The 8351-nt window shown below is 49.3% G+C and overlaps 1 long non-coding RNA gene across 1 annotated transcript; it reads left to right on the forward strand.

The window, feature by feature from the left end:
• Window positions 1-2767: 2767 nt before the first annotated feature.
• On the forward strand, window positions 2768-7098 carry LOC111772706 (uncharacterized). The gene is made up of 2 exons (XR_002806710.2): window positions 2768-2954; window positions 6895-7098. It is a non-coding gene; the product is annotated as an uncharacterized lncRNA (long non-coding RNA).
• Window positions 7099-8351: the final 1253 nt, after the last annotated feature.

The following is an 8351-nucleotide window of genomic DNA, read 5'->3' on the forward strand; positions in this document are numbered from 1 at the left end:
GTGGCAGCCAGGGCTTTGGTCTGCCTGGCCCGGCCGGCTTTTGTCTCAGTATGTGTTCTGTAAAATTGTGACAGGTTATTAGTAAAGGAAGGGGCACGCAGGGTCATGAAGGTGCCGCACACTCCGCGGCTAAGCCCATCCCTCGGCCGGGCCCAGGGCACCAGCCTGAGCGCAACTCGCAGTCCTCCCGCATCTGCGCCGGAGTCCGGTCTGGCCTTGGCCTCCCCGCACGCTTTAGCCGCCGGAGAGGAGTTACAGGTCAGGGAGGCAACAGGAAGGGTTTCAGCACGCGGGCGCCGGGAGAGAGGGAATTTTCTCCGCGCTGGGAGCAGGGCCATCTCTCTACTCTCCCACCCCCGGCATCAGGCTTAGCCCCTAAACCGCCACCGGGGAGACAAACTAGGGAACGTGCATTTAGATAGCACAGTGAGAATGAGTTGATGGTGCTACATCCCCGAAAATATTTAGATGGGGGAATCTGTTCAGAGGCCGGGATCTTCAAAGGGATGCTCAATCGGACCTTCGATTCCAGAAAAGCTGCTGGAGACGGAGTTCATGGCCTCCAAATGGACAGGTTTCGCCAGGCATGGTGGTTCATGAAAACAGTCTGCACAAGAATAGCCTAGGTGCAAGAGGCCACCTCTCCTCTCGAGGCTTTGGGGAGCCCCTCCGCACCCCAGGTCGGTGGAGGGGGAGCAATCACTTGCCTTTTGTTCGTGGCTGAGGGATGCGCATTGTGGCAGCAGCCGAGCAAAGGGGGGAAATTAATTGCAGCCAATTAATAATTAATCCCCTTTAAACAGCTTTATTATCTCTCCCGAACGACAGGGATTTGTCTGATAACCCCCCGAAGACCAAATGTCAAGTTTAACCAAATAGTTATTGCTTTATCAACCCGAGTCTGCAAATAAATTAATCAAAAGCAAATCTGTCCTTTGTGCGGCTCATTTGCTGGTAATGGATGGATATGAAGATTTGCCGATATTATTGTCTGTCATTCAATCTAACAAAGTGAACATTTATTGCATATATATTAAAAATTATCCCGGAATCGAGTGGCGCCGGGTTGCATTTATTGGAGTCTTCCCAGGGGTGAGGTCCCCTCGGATGGGGGCGCATGGGGAAGAGAGAAAGTGCAAGAGCGCGCGTCCCAAATCTCTTTAAGCCTCTGCGCGCCTCTGCCCCCTCCCCGCGGCGTCCCGCCCCCCAGCCTTTGCCCTCAGCCGCCGGACGCGCAGGCCACCGCCTGTCGCACCGCCGGGCCCGCGGAGCGTGGGGAACCGAGCTGCTGTCAAAACAGGCCCGGAGCCCCGAGCACTCGCAAGGGGACCGACCCTAGGAAATTTGGGGTGTGATTGAAAAGAGAGAAACGGGAGGGGGACAGCTCCTCTTTGTCTTCTCTCGGGTTACATCATTTTCTAATTAGGCATAAAATTGTCTTCATACACTGGTATTGCGGCCTTCATAAACATCACCATTATGGTTCATAAGGACGCCATTGTGGGGAGGCCGTCCCAAAATAGAAAGAGCTGGGGAGGGAGAGGCCTGGAGTCCCGGAGGCCCGGCTTTGTCCTCCCCTGGGAGAAGATGGATGGCCAATGTCACGCAGATGATGACTTGGGACTATTAAATTGTGGGGGGGAGGAATCTCTACCAGCCCCCAGCGCGGATGGAAAATTCTAGAGGCAGGATCCCGAGGGTCTTGGGTGGGAAGCGAGGGCCGGCGGCTGAGTTAGGCAGGCAGGTTGGAGGAAGAGGCTGGTTAGTGGCCGGGGAGGCAGAGTGGAGCGTGGTGGGGGCCGAAGCTTCTGTCTCTTCCCCGGCACCCTGGCCTCGGCTGTGCTCTGCGCTTAGGGCACATCTGATCTCGAGCCGACCTCCCACCCCTACCCCATCGCCAAGGCTGGGGGACAAGTGGGCCCAGCAAAAGGAGAGAGGCAGCGAGCCCAGAGCAGTTAAGGGCAGTGCCAGGCAGGGAGACAATTGTTCCCATTATTCGGAGCTGAGGCCCAAACCGGCCTCCCGCCCCGGTCGGGGGGCGCGTCGCTAACTGGATAGAGATGGATGGAGGCGCCCCGAGCCCCCGGCGTCGTGTCAGACCGGGGGCAATTACTGTCCCGCCAGCACGGACACACTGCCCGACACGCTGACCCCGGCGCGAGGGCCCACTGCTGCCCGCGCCGCCTGGGCGATTCGCTCTCTCGCCTTTACAATAACCCGACTTGACATAAATAACTCCCGTGCGCTTGTCTACATCTGCTTGACCTCCTGAACCCAAGGAAAACCTTTCGTGCATTTAGCCAAATTACATTTTTCTTTAAGAAAAAAAAAGATTTAAAATCGCAAATTCTAGTCTTCTGTCCTGTCGACCGCTAGTTCTCTAGTTCGGGTTCTGGTGTATGTCGGAATTCACACTGCTGTGAGACAAACCGATTGGCTTCTGCGAAGACTGGTTTCTTTCTGCTTATGCCTCGGGCATTGGTCGCGCTGTTCCAGGTATCTCGAGCTTTCCAAGGTGATCTAAAGGCACCTTGAGTTCCAGGCAGTTATCCCGTCTTCGAAATCCCCTCCCCTGGCGGGTTCTTGGAGAGGGGAGAAGGAAGAGGGGCTTCTATTGGTGCCAACGACTTGCTTGGTCCTGGGCTGTCTGAGGGCACAGCTAGAGGGCCAGGCCAGCGGGCCAGAGCAGCCTGGCGCCGGGCGTGTGCTCCCATTGACCTGATCCAGCAAGGGGGGTGGGGGTGGGGCCGGAAGTGTCTGTGCTGGCGCCACGCGCGCTGAGGTCGCCAGGCGCCAAGACAGGAGGGAGCCGATGGTGGGGAGGGGAGAGGAATGATTCCGAAGATTCCAGGGAATCGCTTGATCAGACCTGTGTCTGTTGTGGATCCCCAGCAGGAGCTGGCCTGGAGATGCCGGAGCCAGCCTTGCTCTCCGAGGCTTCCTCTGCGTAAGGGGTAAGGGGTGGGGATGGGGGGGGGAGGGCAGGTCCCACTGATTTCCTGTCAGTCATCTCAGGCTTAGTTAGGCCCAGCTGGCAGTGAGTCAGAGGATCAGGATAGCATCTCAGAACTTTAGAGATGGACCAGCTATTGGAGGTCAGGATCAGAGTGACTTTCAAGTGAGAAGGTGTGGTGGGTCTCATCCACCCCCATCCAGGTGGCCTCCTGACTCTGACTTCCCCATCTGCAGAGGAACATGTGAAGATCTGAAGGCTGGACCTTGCCAGAGTAAGCTCTGCTGAGCTTGGGTCCTGTGGCTTTGGCTCTTCTTGCTCAAAAGTGGTGGGAAGCGGCAGTTGTAGGAACAACTTGACTTAGCAGCTGTTATTAAAACAAAACAAACAAACAGAAAACTCTGGATTCCAGTAATCTCAGGGCACAGTTTTTCTTGTATTTTCTTTCCATTAAAAAAGAATCATTTAAATGTCCAAATATCTGGAGTATGGTTTTCACACAGTCACTGTCCATGTCATTGGAGGTAAGCCCAAACTGACTAGTGTTCTTAATCCCATCCATTCTCTGCTAGCCATTAGTTATTCTTTAATTAAGTCAACAAATGCTTTGTGAGGAGATAGTTCCATATAAGACACAAGAGAAACAGAGAACCCTGTGCTCAAGGAACTTTCCGTTTCCTTGGAAGACAACTCAGTGTGGTGGGTGCTAAAGGGTTTCCGATGTAACCTGGTTGTGGAACCACAGGACTCAGCTTGAGCCTAGATGTGCCATTTCCTGACTTTGGCACCTGGATCGGGGACTGAATGCCCCTGAACCTCAGTTTCTCATGTGTGAAATGAATGCATCTGGACACATGCTCCAGAAGTCCTGTAAATTCTCCAGGTGCTCTAAAACATGTCAGTAGTATTCTTTGATGCTTGTATATGCTTCAGGAAGACTTCGGTTTCTAAACGTGCCTCTGAACTTTGCATTCCAAACAGTGGAGGACGAAGTCCAGGGAAGGTGTGGAACACACACTGGATTAGGAATCTGGCAGTCATTGACTGTGTAAAATGAGTTGGTTTTTTAATCTTTCTAAACCTGTTTCTTCACCTATCCAGCAGGAATAATAACGTCTATCCTATTTGATCCACAAAGTAGTTGTCAGGATCAGCTCTGAGAATGTATGTAAATGTGTGAACACCATAGCAGTGAAAGATACAGACCAGGGAGCCATGGCTCCACTCTGTAGAAGGCAGTCCCAATGATGACTGCCTGGAAGGTGGGCTCTGTCTTCTGGCTCTGGCTCTGCAGGAATGGGAGGATGCTGGGTCTTACGCAGCAGCTGTCCACAACTGGAACGACTTACCACTTGCTGTGTTGCTGTCAGGATAGGACGGTCTCTGCTTGACTTTCAGGCATCTACCTGTGGATATTAAAGAGAAGGTCTTTTTCATATCTAGGCAAAGTCCCAGAGATCTAGCACAGACAGTAGAAATACCTGCTTCAGGAAGCTCCACTGAATTTTAAGGACTCTGCTGCTGGAAGTTTCCTTGAAAATAAGATTTATCATTGATTGGAAAAAAGTGAGGAAAGTGAGGAATTCTTATGAAGTTTTTTGACTGACCCTCGCTTCGGAAGAAATATATGTTTTTACTCTTAGCAGGAAAAATAAAACAAAACCCAAACCATTCTTTTCATAATGTGCTCCTTGCTAAGAACTTTGTTAGCTCACTCAGAGAGGTGAAGGGAGTTTTATAAGAACCTTCACTTCCTTGCTGAAATGGGAAGAAACCACAACGGGTTCTGAGAGAAAGGACTTCGACTCTTCAGAGAAAGTGTGCACCTCTGAGGGGAAACCTTGGAAAGCGGCAGAGGTGGGGTGGGGGTGAGACCCCAAGAAGGAGCAGGTCTACCTTTTTTCTGATGGTCAGAACATTGATAAAGCAGCTAGTTAGCAACGTGTTCATCCCCTGTGGCATGTGGAAATCTTCCAGCAGGTTCTCAATTAAGGGAACTGCCTTTCCTTTCATTCTCTTAACTTTTGTGTCTAATGTTAACAACCTGATGCTATCTATTATGGTGCCATTATCACAGAATGTTGACTAAACTGGTTCTTTTATCTCTATTATGGGGCTGCCTCACTCGCAGATTTATGCATTTTTGATATCAAATTTTTTCTCCCATTAAGCCTAAACTCTTGTTGACTTTCATTGACCCGCTGCCCTGGTCCCCTATACTTTTCCATATTTAATATTGAAACATTTTTCTCAATGCCCCTCTTGGCTTTGTTGCCATCCATTTGATGGCTGTCCCTAATGGCCTGTGCTGTTTGCTCTGTTCTTGAACTTGGTGGGGTCACACAGTCTTAAACAGTGATGTCCTCTGAATGTCCATCCTTGCTGCTCAGCTAAGTTGCCCTGTGTCACAAGCTCTGCCCTTTTCTCTGCCCCTAACTACCAACTGCTCCTTAATGGCTTAAACAAACACCTTCCCTCCTGGTGCCCCAGGCCCCCTGAGCCTTTGGGGTTTTGTTTAGCCAAGCTGCTAATGCTCTGCCTGGCCCACCGGTGGCTTGGCCTCCCTGACCCGATACATCGCAGCTCTTCTCCTTGGAGCGCCTGCCTTGTCCAGCGCCCCCTGGGCCAAAGGCCAGGGTCCGGGCAGAGTTGACCAGCTGCTTGAGGTGGCCACAAAAGACACCAAAAGACAACTTCAGCTTGGAGCTGGCAAATGAATGTATTCATTTATCTTTCTTTCCCCCCTCCCAAACCTATCCACAAACTCAATCTACTGCCTGGCTTGAAACAAGACAAAGGGAAAATATTGGGAAGGGGGGCCGGAGAGGCCCATCTCCCACCAGAAATCTTAGCTCCCTTCTTGGGGGCCGTCTGTTCAGTTTCACAACACTTACACGACCAATTTCCAGAATTGAAGTTGCCTGGTGTTTTGATTCTTCCTTTGCCTGTGCATTTGTGCCCTGAAGGTCCCTTCCAAATGGATACTAATTGTGGGGGCTGCACGCTGCTGGCTGCTCCAATGCCCCAGGGCCCCGAGGACCTGCTTCTCAAAGCCTTAATTGACAAGGACCTGTCTGTATTTAGGAGCAGCTGGTCCAGAGCGTTGGCACATCAGTGCAATCTTAACTCAGCATCCCTAGCCCCGAGGAGGATGAGGGTAAATGTGGTTAAAATGAAGGAAGATTTATAGCCGGCCCCCCTGGGTAATACGACAGAAGACAGCTCCCAAGATTTTCCCCTACGAGGGGGTTCATTCATCAGCTCCCGGGCCTGGTAACCGGGTAGGAGGCGCGCTCCAGCTTTTATTACTAATGGGGGAGGGCGGGAGGCCCGCTTAGAACAATTAGGCAGGTGACAATATTCCTCTATAATGCATCTCCCCCAAAACAGGACCGAGGTTTCCCAGACCGTCACGGCTGTCTCCTGCTTCCGCGGGCCTCGGCGCCGGTGCCTCTGCCTGGGTCTGGCTTTGGGTTAATAGTGGCGCCGCCGGCGGGCTGGGAAGGGAGAGCAGCGCGCTCTGGCTGCCTTACCCGGGAGCACGAAGGCTTTCAGTGGTCGCTCGGACTCCTCCTTGGGGTGTTTTAAAGCCCCAAACGGTCCGTGGCAGGGGCAATTGCGTAAACCCGTTGCTCTTTCCTGCGCCCCGGCTTCCCAGCTCCCGGGTCCACGCTGCCTTTCTGAGCGCCTTTCTGAAACCTGCTCGCTCCGTAGATGCAGCCATTCAGCGGGTTACAAAGAAGGTTTATTGGTTCATGAGGAACTCGGTTTTGTTGCGATGTGTGGGAAATACTTTGATGTCCGCCCAGTTCGCACGTGTGAACAGGGATAATGGGTTTGGGGATCTTCATTGAAATTTGAAGTTTTAAAGCAGAAATTCCCTAACTTTTGCCTGTTTCTCTCAACTTTTTCTTTTTCTTTTTCTTTTTTTATTCCTTCAGGAACAATGCCAACATTGAAGGCCTCGGTTGGAGTCTGCACAGTTGGAGATCTTTGGTGCCACTTTAGACATCTTTGGATTTCATCAATCAAATTGACTGCAATTTTCCATAAAAACCCTGAATTTGGGTCAGAAAGTGGGCAAAGTAGATAAAGATCATTCGAGCTGTCTTATAAGATGATAAATAGATATCCTTTCAGGCCAACAATGCCAAAGTGCAGTTTTGTGATTCCCTTCCATGGGTTCTGAATGCAGTGAGTCGAAACGATTTATACATGTTTTCCCATGGTCCAGGACACGTCTTTACATACTCGTCAATAGTAGCCTGACCTTTTTTCCTACTGAGCTGCTAAGTGTGTTGCTTTGGGTTTTTTTTCTTGTGTGTGCGTGTGTGTCTCCCCCCAAACACACAAGAAAAGAATTTTTTTTTCTTTTATTGCTCAAATCAATAGAATATGGGTCTGAGCTAGATAATTCTCTGCATATCTAGATAATTCTCTGCAGAAGCCCATAAATTGGTGTGGAAATTCCATTTGCTCAGTGGTTGCTCCTGAGGCACTTTAGACCCCATTTTAGATACCAGGCTGGGATGTAAACTTATGTTCCTAACAACAACAACAACAACATCCACTGGCACTGGGTCCTTCCTATTCTTGAACTTGACGAATAGCCTTTTGTATAAGGTGAATAAAGGGAAACTCTAAAAGAAACAGCAGAAAGAAACCGTCAAAGAGCGTTTAACCCGCTACCTCCAGAGACCTTTCAAGATGTTCACTGAAATAATTTCTAAGTGAATAAGAACATTTTACATTTTTCCTCTTCATTCTGAAAAAATAATCCATTTATTCAGCATACATTATACGTCACTTCCTAACTACTGATCATCTCAGTTTAATTCCCCCTTCTTTTAAATCTTCTTGACCTTTCCCCTCAAAATGTTTTCATTTTGATAATCCTTTCACTCAGCATTTTTAGTTAACCAGCTGTTTAAAAAGGTTGTGGAAGAATAGTACTGGTTCTTCATGGAGAAAACATGTAGAAACCTTATACTTGCCATTTTTGGCTATTTATGAATTAATTCTCTGACATGCCCTTATGAGCTCATAGATCCTGTGGGGGCATACACAATTATGCAGCAAATACATTTATATTTCTTGATATAAGAATTTTTTCCTGTATCCATCACATGAGCATCATCTCCTTTTTTGCTTTGCTTTTCCATACTCGCTAACTAAATATCAAATGTATGTTACAGAGCATCTAGAGAAGAGAGTATGGTACAGTGGGAGTTAATTACTGTTATTAACTTACTGGCTTTATTAGTTTTGAATGAAGCACATAGCTGCGGCTACACTTATTTAAGCACTCTTAATTAGCTAAAATAATTTGCAATGTTTTGGACACACTCTCACTGTGTAAAAGTTAAAATGGCAATTGGAGATTCAGAAAAAATTCCCA

This window comes from Equus caballus, chromosome 3 (assembly GCF_041296265.1).
Source record: "Equus caballus isolate H_3958 breed thoroughbred chromosome 3, TB-T2T, whole genome shotgun sequence".
Lineage (NCBI taxonomy): Eukaryota > Metazoa > Chordata > Mammalia > Perissodactyla > Equidae > Equus > Equus caballus.